Raw genomic sequence first — 10997 nt, 5'->3', positions numbered from 1 at the left:
AATAGACATAGAAATCCCTTGAGCAACAAAAACAGATGTTACCAAGTGCGAACAGTAGACCTCAAACACTTTATAAAGGAGTTCCTCTCGTCTCACCCAGAAACTATTTCTTGTTCTGTTTCAGATAGTTTTTAATAGGCTTGGTTATCTGGTTACCCCATGTCAAACCAACCAAAGCAAGCCAAGGGCATCATCCTCTGCACCCTGGGACACACTGTCACCGCCCCATTCTCCTTTCTCACTTTCTAGTCATCTAGGATGGAAAGACCAGAATGTAAATCTTGTTCATGAAGCCGTGAGACCTTTACGTGTCCTTTGGTGAGTCAAGCATTAATGATTTCCTCCCACAGATTCAGTACTCCCAGGATGATTTTTCACTCCATTTCAGATCATAATGGTTCCTGAGAGCTCTAAGTGTGCTCAGTAATGATGCAAGGTTCAATATTCTATTTGGCGCTACTCAGCTGGAGTAGCAGAAGCCTACCATCCTTGGTTTTATAGATTGGTTGGTCCCATATACACTGTCTAATAGTCCTCTCTCTCTCTCTCTCTCTCTCTCTCTCTCTCTCTCTCTCTCTCTCTCTCTCCTCCCCTCCCCCTCTCTATGTCTGTTTTTCTCTCTGTCTCTCTTTTTATTGTGCTTTTTGTCTCTGTCTGTCTCTGCGTCTCTGTCTGCCTGTCTGTCTCTTCCTTCCGCCATCCCTCTTTTTCAATCTTATTCATCTCTGTGCTTCTGTGGAAGTCTTGCTATGCCAATATGAATTTTAATCCTCCTAGGTTAATAATGCAAACACATTCGGGCTGTCTGCTTCTGAGAGTTTCCTAGCCAGAGGCAGGCTCTGTCTTCCAATATCCAAAGTGGATAAACATGGACATCAAGAGAGTAGCAGCTTCTCAGAGATAGAAGGAGCCAAAAATACTGTTCCACTTCACCAGGGGGGAGTGGGACCCCATGGGTCTCTGTCATTCTATTGCTGGGGATGTCCAAGTTGAAAGCTAGGGCTTAACTGGGCTGACATGGATGAAAGGACAAACTCCAGGACTGGGTTTTCTCAGCTTTCAAACGGGGATATTCACAGGAATCAAAGTGGCTGTGAGGTTCAAGGGAAAGGAAATGTGCCTAGTGCTTAGCAACTGTGAAGGGTCCAGACAGAGAAGCGTTCAGCAACTGTGCACTCTTCCGGTCATTATTATAATTGCCATGATTTCTGAAAATACCTTGAAGCTGCCCAGGTAACAAGAAAGTAGTAAGAAAGTTCTTGAACAAAGCCAGTGTGTTCAGCCAGAGGTTTTGCTACTCTTCTGAAGGGCTTAGGAGTTTGATAATCCTGGATTTGAATCTATTGCTTATGGACAGTTTGCTCAGAAGGAGTGGCTTTCTGACCCTCAGTGTTCTTGAAGGGAAGACCCATTAGTCCATTATAGTACAAGGAACAAAGGACTCCTGTAAGAGACTCACTTTAATGAGCAAATACACAACAAATATTTGGTAAAAGTTACATTGTGGTTACTGATGAGGAACTTTGAACTCCAAATACCTGCTTTCCTTTGGCTCTCCCTGCCTCAACTTTAGAGACATGATTTGCTCCATTGATTGTGCCTGTGAGTTGTCACTGAGGATTTTGAAAACTGGTAGTGTTATACCAACTTGGGTTGGTACAGGATGAGTCTTTCTTGTCACTGGACTGCAACTTACTGGGACAGACCTGGGTTGAGCCACAGCTCTGCTACTTAATGAAGTCTGTGGTCCTGTCACAACATTTCCCTCAATTTCAGTTCTTCTACATGAACAACGGGAATCCTGTTAGAATCTCCCTTGTGATGTTGTGATAATTAAACGAGGTATATGGGGCCAGTGTTATAGCTCTGTGGGTCAAAGGTACCTGCAGCTAATAAGCCTGAGGACCTTAGTTTGATTCCCCAGGAACCACAAGGTAGAAGGAAGGAACCGACCCTTACAAGTTGTTCTCTAATCTCTAGGTGCCTTTTCTGTCTCTGTTTGTCTGTGTGTCTGTCTGTGTGTCTGTCTGTCTGTCTCTGTCTCTGTCTCTGTCTCTGTCTCTGTCTCTGTCTCTCTCTCTCTCTCTCTGTCTCTCTCTCTCTCTCTCTCTCTCTCTCTCATCTATCTCACACAAAAAATGTAAAAAAAAAAGATTCACTTATTGATTTCTAAATAATTATTAATATATTTATATATTACCTATACAATATATTACTATCTAGCAAGGAGCAAAAGAAATGTCCTTGTTGGCAAAACTTTAGGTTTCATGAAAATTAGTAACAAAACAGAGGAAAACGATGCTGAGTACATTTTAATGCCTCTATTTAGGACAATGGACACATGGTCTCTGATTCTCAGTAAATCGAGCTGCCTGGTCTCAGGGTCAGTGACAACAGTTGTTAAATTAGGGCATTTGGATTAGGGTATGACACTTGTTTTATGATTAAACTTCAGACCACAAGGGAAAAATAGCACAATCATTGCATTTAATCAGAAGCCTCCTTGGGGGTGGGCTGAAGGCACTAAATATGTCTGGGAATCATTGGGAACCAGGCAACAATCTATTCAATTATGAGCTGCATTTGTGCAAGTGGTACCCATACTGAGGTCAGTGGGCTGAGGCACTTTGCTCGGTTGCTAGGCAACAATGGACCTGCTATTCTGAAGCCCATCAATATCAACACAGAGCATTAACTAAACCACACTCCTGGTTCCACTTACGTGATGGCTGCATGGAAATGCTGGATAAGAGAAGAAGGTTATGTAATGTGGAAAAAGTGAGAGTTGGCACAGTACTGTGAGGCTACATCTTTGAAGTAGGAGTGATTCAATGTGCAGGATCATCTGTTCATTGTGGTTCCTGCTTAAACTTCAGATGTTGGTGCAACCATGTTAAGTGGTCCCAGGCCAAGTCTCTAACCATAAGCTGGGGGGAAAGAATGGGGCATTTTCAGTTAAATGACTCCTTCACACAAATAAGTAAATAATTCTTGTCCAAATACATACTTTATAAAATTGGATTACTGTTTGCCTGTAATGTCACCCATTTATCAGTGTCTTTTGGGAGAGTCACTTGTAACTTAAACTATTTCAACAGCCAATTCAGTGATGGATTTAACTCTCACCATGCAGAGAAATGCTTAATTTATGTAGCCTCAAACAGATGCTAACACAGTTTTATTTTAGATTATAAATCTGTTTGCATTATAATTTATGGAGTTCTTTACCTATGAGTGAAATTAGCATTGCACTAGGCTATCAAATCATGCATTTAATCAGCAGTGCCATTTGCCCCTTTTCCTAGGGTAAAGGAGAATTGTTTACATGAACCACAAGCCCTAGTGTTTTGGCCCCCTATCTATTAAATGAGGAATAACAAAAACTTTATTGGAAATAAAAACTTCAATCAGAGAGTTAGGGTTCCTCAAATATTACTTGCTTGAGTGAAAGATACCCATGGATGTCTCCTAAAATCAAATAGTACATCCAACTTGCTATAAGAAAACTTCAAGGAGAATAATTAGAAAAAGTCATGGAACCATAAGAAAAGAAAGAAGGAGATATGTTGAGGGTTTTGAAAAATTAACTAATTGTGTGATCACTGTACAGGTCCATAGGTGAAGATAGAGGAAAGAAACTCTGTAATAGGCAAGGAATTGCAGAGGGTTGGAATAACTTTGGGTGAGCAGAGAGGTCAAAGCTAGCCAGTGGTTTTTATGTAGATCGTCCTTCTAGCTGTTTAACACAAAATAACCTTTGGTTGGTTTCTTTTAACCTTTAGTTACCACACGTTTGATTAGGTAACTGGTGGGAATCCCCTATTCAAGGCTCTTCAAGGCTGTCACCGTAGCTGTTTGTAGAGACACCAAAGAGTTGGAAGGTTAGTAAGAGTGAAAGAAAGGGTCCTACTGGAAATACCTTGGTGGGTTTCTGGATGGCTGTCTAGAATCCTGGCTAGGTGATTTAGCTTGTGTCAATTAAGTTGTGGTCACTGAGCCAACTTCTGGCATCTGATAGTTCAGCTCAGTCAGTGCTTCTCTAAGCTCTGCATGGGTTTGGTTCAGGGCAGACAACCTAGCCATCCCTCAATAACACAAAACAGCTTGTCACCCAAATTTAGGCTTGCTCATTTCAGAGACGTTTGTGTGGGAATACTGCTCAAGGAAAAAGCATGTCTAGTCAAAACAGGGGAGGGAAGGTCCTAATAGGTTATGAGTAATCAAAAGGGGCAGGCAAAAACAAGAGTATTTCAGAGGACCTGGATACATCCTCACATGACCAGTTTCTTGACCTTTATGTTGTTTCTTAGTCATGGTTTCTCTTTCTAGAACAGACGAGAAGAGTTTAGAGAACCCCCAGCTAAGTGACTCACAGACCCACTCAGATTCTCACAGTTATCGATTGAGAAGCTCTTGTTCTGTTTCAGGCACAGTGTTAGATTCTATATGCTTGGCATAAAGTGAACAGAACAGACATGACTCTTACTTGTACAAAAACTTGGTATCTTTTTTTTTTTAAACTACAACATTAGTAAATAGAACCAAGCAGGGCTTTTACAATACAGTGTGTCCTAGTAAAGAAGCATATATCCAATTAATGTAGGGATGCTTCAACTAGAGAAAATCTGAATATAATCAAACCCAATAATACATCAAAGATCGTAGCAGGTCCCCAGACCATAGCTCAATTGACGCCATGATGGAAGTACCATTTGGGCCTTGGAACCCAGCACGTAGGCAGCAACACATGCTATAATGAGAACGAAGACCTAGTCCTTCACAGTCCCAGTGGCACACATTGGGAAAGTCCCTATGTGTACCACGGTTGCTTCTGTAGTTCCGCTTCTGGCTAACTGTTCTTGCTAACTGAGGTGTGTCAACCCAGGATGTGGTTTGTGCGCTTAAAAGCTCGTCCAGAGAAAGGCTAGTAATTGCACTTGGTTGATGAACACTCAGTGTATTCACCACTGGCTGGCTAATAAAGGCTTTCTACCGGCTTAAGCTAGCATCTGAGTGGTCTTTTCTAGTGGTTACCCCATTACAAGAGAGCAGATAACATTTTGCTTTTACATATGCCAAAGATGCATTTTTAAGAACTTTATTAACCAATAGGGTTGCTAATAAAATAGACTTCCAAATCGAAGGCTTGTAATTATAAACGCAATAAGATTACAAAGTATCTTAAATGGGCTTAGTATTAAAAAAAAAAAAAGTATAAGGCTTATTTAGAAAATGTTAACTGGAACAAATTCAAGCACGTTGGGTAGAAATAGTTAACATTACAGAGACATTATTGGGCTCTATATTGATAGATCAATTCAAAGTGACCTTAGCCAGAATAATAGGATTCCTGTACTTATCTCCAAACTGCACCCATTGTTTGTGGAAGTTGAGTGTGTTAGAAAAGTCCAAATAGAAAAATATAGAAAATAAAATGCACATAAACGTATAAAGGCAAAGTCTGACAATTCTGAAAAATTAGTGTTCTTATAAGGGGAACTTGCTAGAAAGACTTAAAACAAAGCAATTGAACAGTTCTGTTGTGACATAGACAGATGGAACAAGAAATGACTCAGAGTCCAGAAGTAAGTTTACATATTCATATAGCTTTAGCAAACAACAAATAACTTTCAAACTAGAGGGGAAAACACTATTACTCAAATAAATGGTTTTGAAACAACTAACCATTTTGGAAAAAGGTAAGATTGTATCATATTTTCCCTTAGATGCTTCAAAGATTTAGACTTATGTATTCAAATGGTAATGAACACAAAGAAACGAGAAGTCTTCCTAAGCAGACATTGGGCATAAGATAGTAACAAGTTGCACAGTCAAATCCCAAAATTAAAACTGCTAATCAGAAATTATGTCAGAGATTGGAGCAAAATGGTCAGAACATGTTCAGCACAAATACTAAAACAGAGCGACCTTCCCTAGTCTCGTAAGAACTCTTATGAACCAAAAGGTCAGAAGCTAATCACATGAAGAAAAATAGGATGGGGAAAACATGAATTTTCAGTTTTATAGAAAAAGAAACTCAAGTGGCTTAGATTCATGTTAGATTATAAACTGATATAAACTGTTCAAGAAAATCTGGGGCATATGTGTTAAATTTTAGATGCACATATTTCTTGACTTGGCAGTTACATTTCTAGAAATTTGTTCTATTAATATGCTCGTTTGCTTATATAAAGTGAAAGCTGTATCTAATTCATTATATTTCATTTCAACACTTTTATCCAAACAGGAAACACCCAAAAGTATTTATTAGTAGGAAGCAATAAAATATATTTGTAGCTGGGTAAAGTAGTTTTAAAATGCAAAGTTAAATTAGTATGTTCTATTTGTCAAAAATTAGAACACCAAATATGTAATTGATAGAAACAGACAATTTCTGGAGGGACATTTGAAAGGGTGTGTGACGAGTGTGGAAGGAAAGTGTTCGCATCTATTTTGCATCTTTTTGCATTGTTTAGCACCACGCTCTGCACACTTTCAGCTGCCGTGATGTGATGAATAACGCACTCCTTCCTTCCCGGCTCCACGTTGCTTCTTACTGAGGACCACACACGTGCTAGTGCTCTTTTGGGCAAATACTGCTCTGCTAAAAATGTCAGGTTTACCTTTTCAGCCCTCCCTTACCTGACTTTGTGAAGAAATTTACTTCAAAAACATAAAGATGGAAACATTTCAAATTATAGTTTCTTAAGAGGAATGATATTGTCCTACCAATATCATTAATAAACTATTATATATACAATGCACATGTGGGACAATGATGATGATGGTGATGATGGTGATCATGATTTAAAAACACACCTGTAGAGCCCTGAAAAAAAATAGAGGCGGACTGCCGTGGTAGTATAAGAGGAAGGCATTCCCATCAAAGCACATTACCGAAGATGCTAAGACTTTACAAAGAAATGGAACAAAAGAGGCAGTGAATATGGTAGGCTGCATGTAGAACGTATGGTCTAAAGTAGCCCATTTTTCACAGCATCTTCAACAAATGGTGCTGGTCTAACTGGATGTCTACATGTAGAAACATGCAATTAGACCCCTATTTGTCACCATGCACAAAACTCAAGTCCAAGTGGATTAAAGACCTCAACCTAAAACCACAGACATTAACCCAGTTAGAGGAAAAAGTGGGGAAGAGTCTGGAACTCATAGGCACAGGAGACAACTTCCTGAACAGAACACCAACAGCCCAGGCCTTAACATCAACAATTAATAAATGGGACCTCATGAGACTGAGAAGCTTCTGTAAGGCAGGTGACACTGTCAAGAGAACAAAGCGACAGCCTACAGACTGGGAAAAGATCTTTACCAACTCTTCATCTGACAAAGGTCTAATATCCAAAATATATAAAGAACTCAAGAAATTAAACACCACCAAACCAAATAACCCAATAGAGAAATGGGACGCAGAACTAAACAGAGAATTCTCAACAGAGGAATATCAAATGGCTGAGAACACTTAAAGAAATGCTCGACCTCCTTAGTCATCAGAGAAATGCAAATCAAAATGACACTGAGATTCCATCTTGCACCCATCAGAATGGCTAAGATCAATAACTCAACTGATACCTCATGCTGGCGAGGGTGTGGAGAAAGAGGAACACTCCTGCATTGCTGGTGGAATGCAAACTAGTACAACCACTTTGGAAAGCTATCTGGTGCTTTCTCAGAAAAATGGGAATAGGGCTTCCTCAAGACCCAGCTATTCCACTCCTTGGAATATACCCAGAGGATGCACTACCACACAACAGGGATATATGCTCAACCATGTTCATAGCTGCCTTATTCATAATAGCCAGAACTTGGAAACAACCTATGTGTCCCTCAATAGAAGAATGGATAAAGAAACTGTGGTACATTTACACTATGGAATACTACTCAGCTATTAAAAACAAGGAATTTCCAAAATTTGTGGACAAATGGATTGAACTAGAAATTGTCATAATGAGTGAGTTCACACAGAAACAAAAAGAGCTAAGTGGTATATACTCACTTATATCGAGACACTAGTCCTAGGTGTACGTCCCCATGAAAAACTGTACCTACCAGGATAGTGGGTAAGAGGGGAGGACATCCTATTGAAACTTTAGGTGTGAGAAGCCTGGGAGAAAGAGGAAATAGAAGGATCCAGCGGGTCCTGGAAAACTACAGGCGAGTCTGGGCCCTGGGGTCCTCCGCAAACTGTGGCAACAGCCAAGGAAAAAATAGGCAGTAAACCTCGAACCCCTACCCAGACTAGCTGATGGACATTCTCCACTGGTGAGTGGAGAAGGAGATCTAACTTTCACACAAAATCTGGTGCCCCATATTTGAACATGTCCCTTGGATGGAGATGCCTGGTGGCACTCAGAGGAAAGATAATAGGTCACCAAGGAGAGACTTGATACCCTATGAGCATATTCAGGGGGAGGAGGTCCCCCTCAGACACAGACTTAGGGGAGGGGAGGGGAGTAGGGGGGAAGAGGGAGGAAGGGAGGAATGGGAGGATACATAGGATGGGCTAACAACTGAAATGTAATATGAATAAATTAATTAAAAAAAATAAAGTAGCCCGTTTTTCACACCTGGTAGCCTGCTTATCATTCAAATAATAATCTCACCTGATTAGCATATATGTACTCCAGACTCTAGAGGCTTGGTATAAAAGTGGCCCAAGGTTTCTGTGTTAAACCTTTAAGAGCAAACTAGATGCATTACTCAAGTACACTCCCCACGTTGCTCAAAATCTCAGTACCCAAGAAGATTTTGTGACCTTTGAGGCATATAGAGCCATAGAGCCATCATGCCTACACGGGCCCTTAATAGCGATCAGTTGTTTAATGTTGGACCTAATGAAGGGGGAGTGGGGGAGGGGGAGACAATTGCCAGTCCTATGTCAGGTCGCAAAGTCAGAGGACAATTGGTAAATCAAGATTAGAGTAACAGTCAAGCCTCAGTTTTATCTGGAGTATAAAATCAGGAATCCAAGCAAATATGAAGTCTGTAAGTATTCCTCAAATAGTTTTCTAATTCACTGATGTTCCCTGGATTATACGAAGCAGTGAATTATTACTGTTACTGGTAATATTAGATGTGTATATTCTAAGACAAATTGAAGTTGAGATGAAACTAATGCTATCTGTGGACTTCCTAGGCCACCCGGAAGGTCTTCAGTGGGAGCCAGATTTGGTCAACACTCTGAGCTCCATGAAAGACATTTTCTATTGGAAGAGATGACCCCACATTCACCTGCACCAGTCCAGCGAGGGTGCTGTGAATCCAAGGCATAGAGAGGACACCATTCTGGGCCCCAGAAGAGGGACTCCCAGTCTGATCTAGTTTCCTTGGGTGTTTTCTGAGTGACACGGAGTAAACCCTTGAATCTCTGGGTTACTCAGTCTTGTATTTGACATAAAGGGACTGAAACAAATTTCTAGGCATATTTTTAGCTTTTACTCTGTGACAGGTGATTTTGGGGCGAGGAAGGTCTAAAAGATATTTTAATGCAGCAGTAAGGAATCAGAAGATGTTGGTGGTTGCTCTTCTCACCAACAGATGTTGCATCCACAGAGAAGCTGTACCTCTCTGTGACTTCCCATGAGACACACAGGGATCCTGAGGGACTCAGGTTTGTGTGTCCTGATACCAGGTGGGAGTAGAGAGCAGTGGAGCAAGGCCCAACTTGAGTAAAGTAGGTGTGCCACTAAACCAAACTTCAAATAATGGACCGAATCATTTACTGAGTGTTCAAGTCTTGAACCCTAACAAAAGATCCGTTTATATGGTATAGAACATTCAGTCTGGAACCGAGGAATGGCTTTTTAGATGAAACCATATATGCTATTACTATTGTTTTCTTTTACAAAGGGGTACAAAGGACATGGTTTTAATATTTAGGATCTTAGTTTGGAATTGTTACAACTACATGGTAAAGAAATTACGTTGATGATAAGTGCCTATATTTTAGGAGAGAGAGAGAGAGAGAGAGAGAGAGAGAGAGAGAGAGAGAGAGAGAGAGAAAGAGAAAGAGAGACAGAGAGACAGAGACAGAGACAGACATAGAGACAGAGAGAGACAGAAAATGAGTACTAAAAAAGAAATATCTTCTTTCTGATATTATTTGGGAACCACTCCCTTTTTTTCCTATTAAGAATGCTTGGAAGCAATGAGCATCCAGGCTCAACTCACCATCTAAGTGCTCATACGCTTTGTTAATATTGTTTATTTGTGAATGGCACTTGAGTTGTGAGAAGAGTGGCTGACTCCAGGCCTATAACAGAAAATGGACTAAAACAAGCCTGGGAATGCTTTATCCAGAGGGTGAGGGAGCCACCAAGACCAGGATAAACCCTTTCAGAAGAGTGAGCACCTGACTACACAACGCTCCCAGCACTCAAATATGACAACTTGAGTGTCAAGAATGAGCATAAGGAGATATACCCTCCCGCCCCCACCCAAATATGATCATTATGAAGACAGAAATGAACTCAGCTACTCAGAAAATTGCTGAAGAAGATTGCAGATTTATTTTGCATACTCAAGGCTGGACTAGCACTTGCAGCAACCCAGCTGTCTCTGCCTCTTGAGTGTAGGGGTTCTAGTCATGCGCTCCCATGCTTGGCTAATCTTGCCCTTGTTTTATAGATTATATTTCAGGGTAATGGGAGCACAAAAGAATAACAGAGAAGGGAGTCAAAACTGAGATAGTCACTCCTGGGCAGGATAAAGACTTGCTAACACATGGAAGAGTTAATGGTGGCAGTTCTTCAAATAGGGCTCAACTGGGATTACAGCACATGGACTGATTGATCAGTCCTTGGCAATGATACTATATGTATCAGGTTCTAATATACTGAGCATGCACACATGATGCATTCTTTTATTAAAAAAAACCCCATGAACTAGGAACTTGTGTTCTAGGTCTAATTGCCATGTACAACAAATATTAATGTGAGAACAGAAACTTCAGTGACATCACAACAAAGCAAAAGGCCATC

Source organism: Acomys minous (assembly GCF_964271855.1).
Source record: "Acomys minous genome assembly, chromosome: 4".
Taxonomy (NCBI): domain Eukaryota; kingdom Metazoa; phylum Chordata; class Mammalia; order Rodentia; family Muridae; genus Acomys; species Acomys minous.
This window is presented reverse-complemented; position numbering follows the sequence as displayed.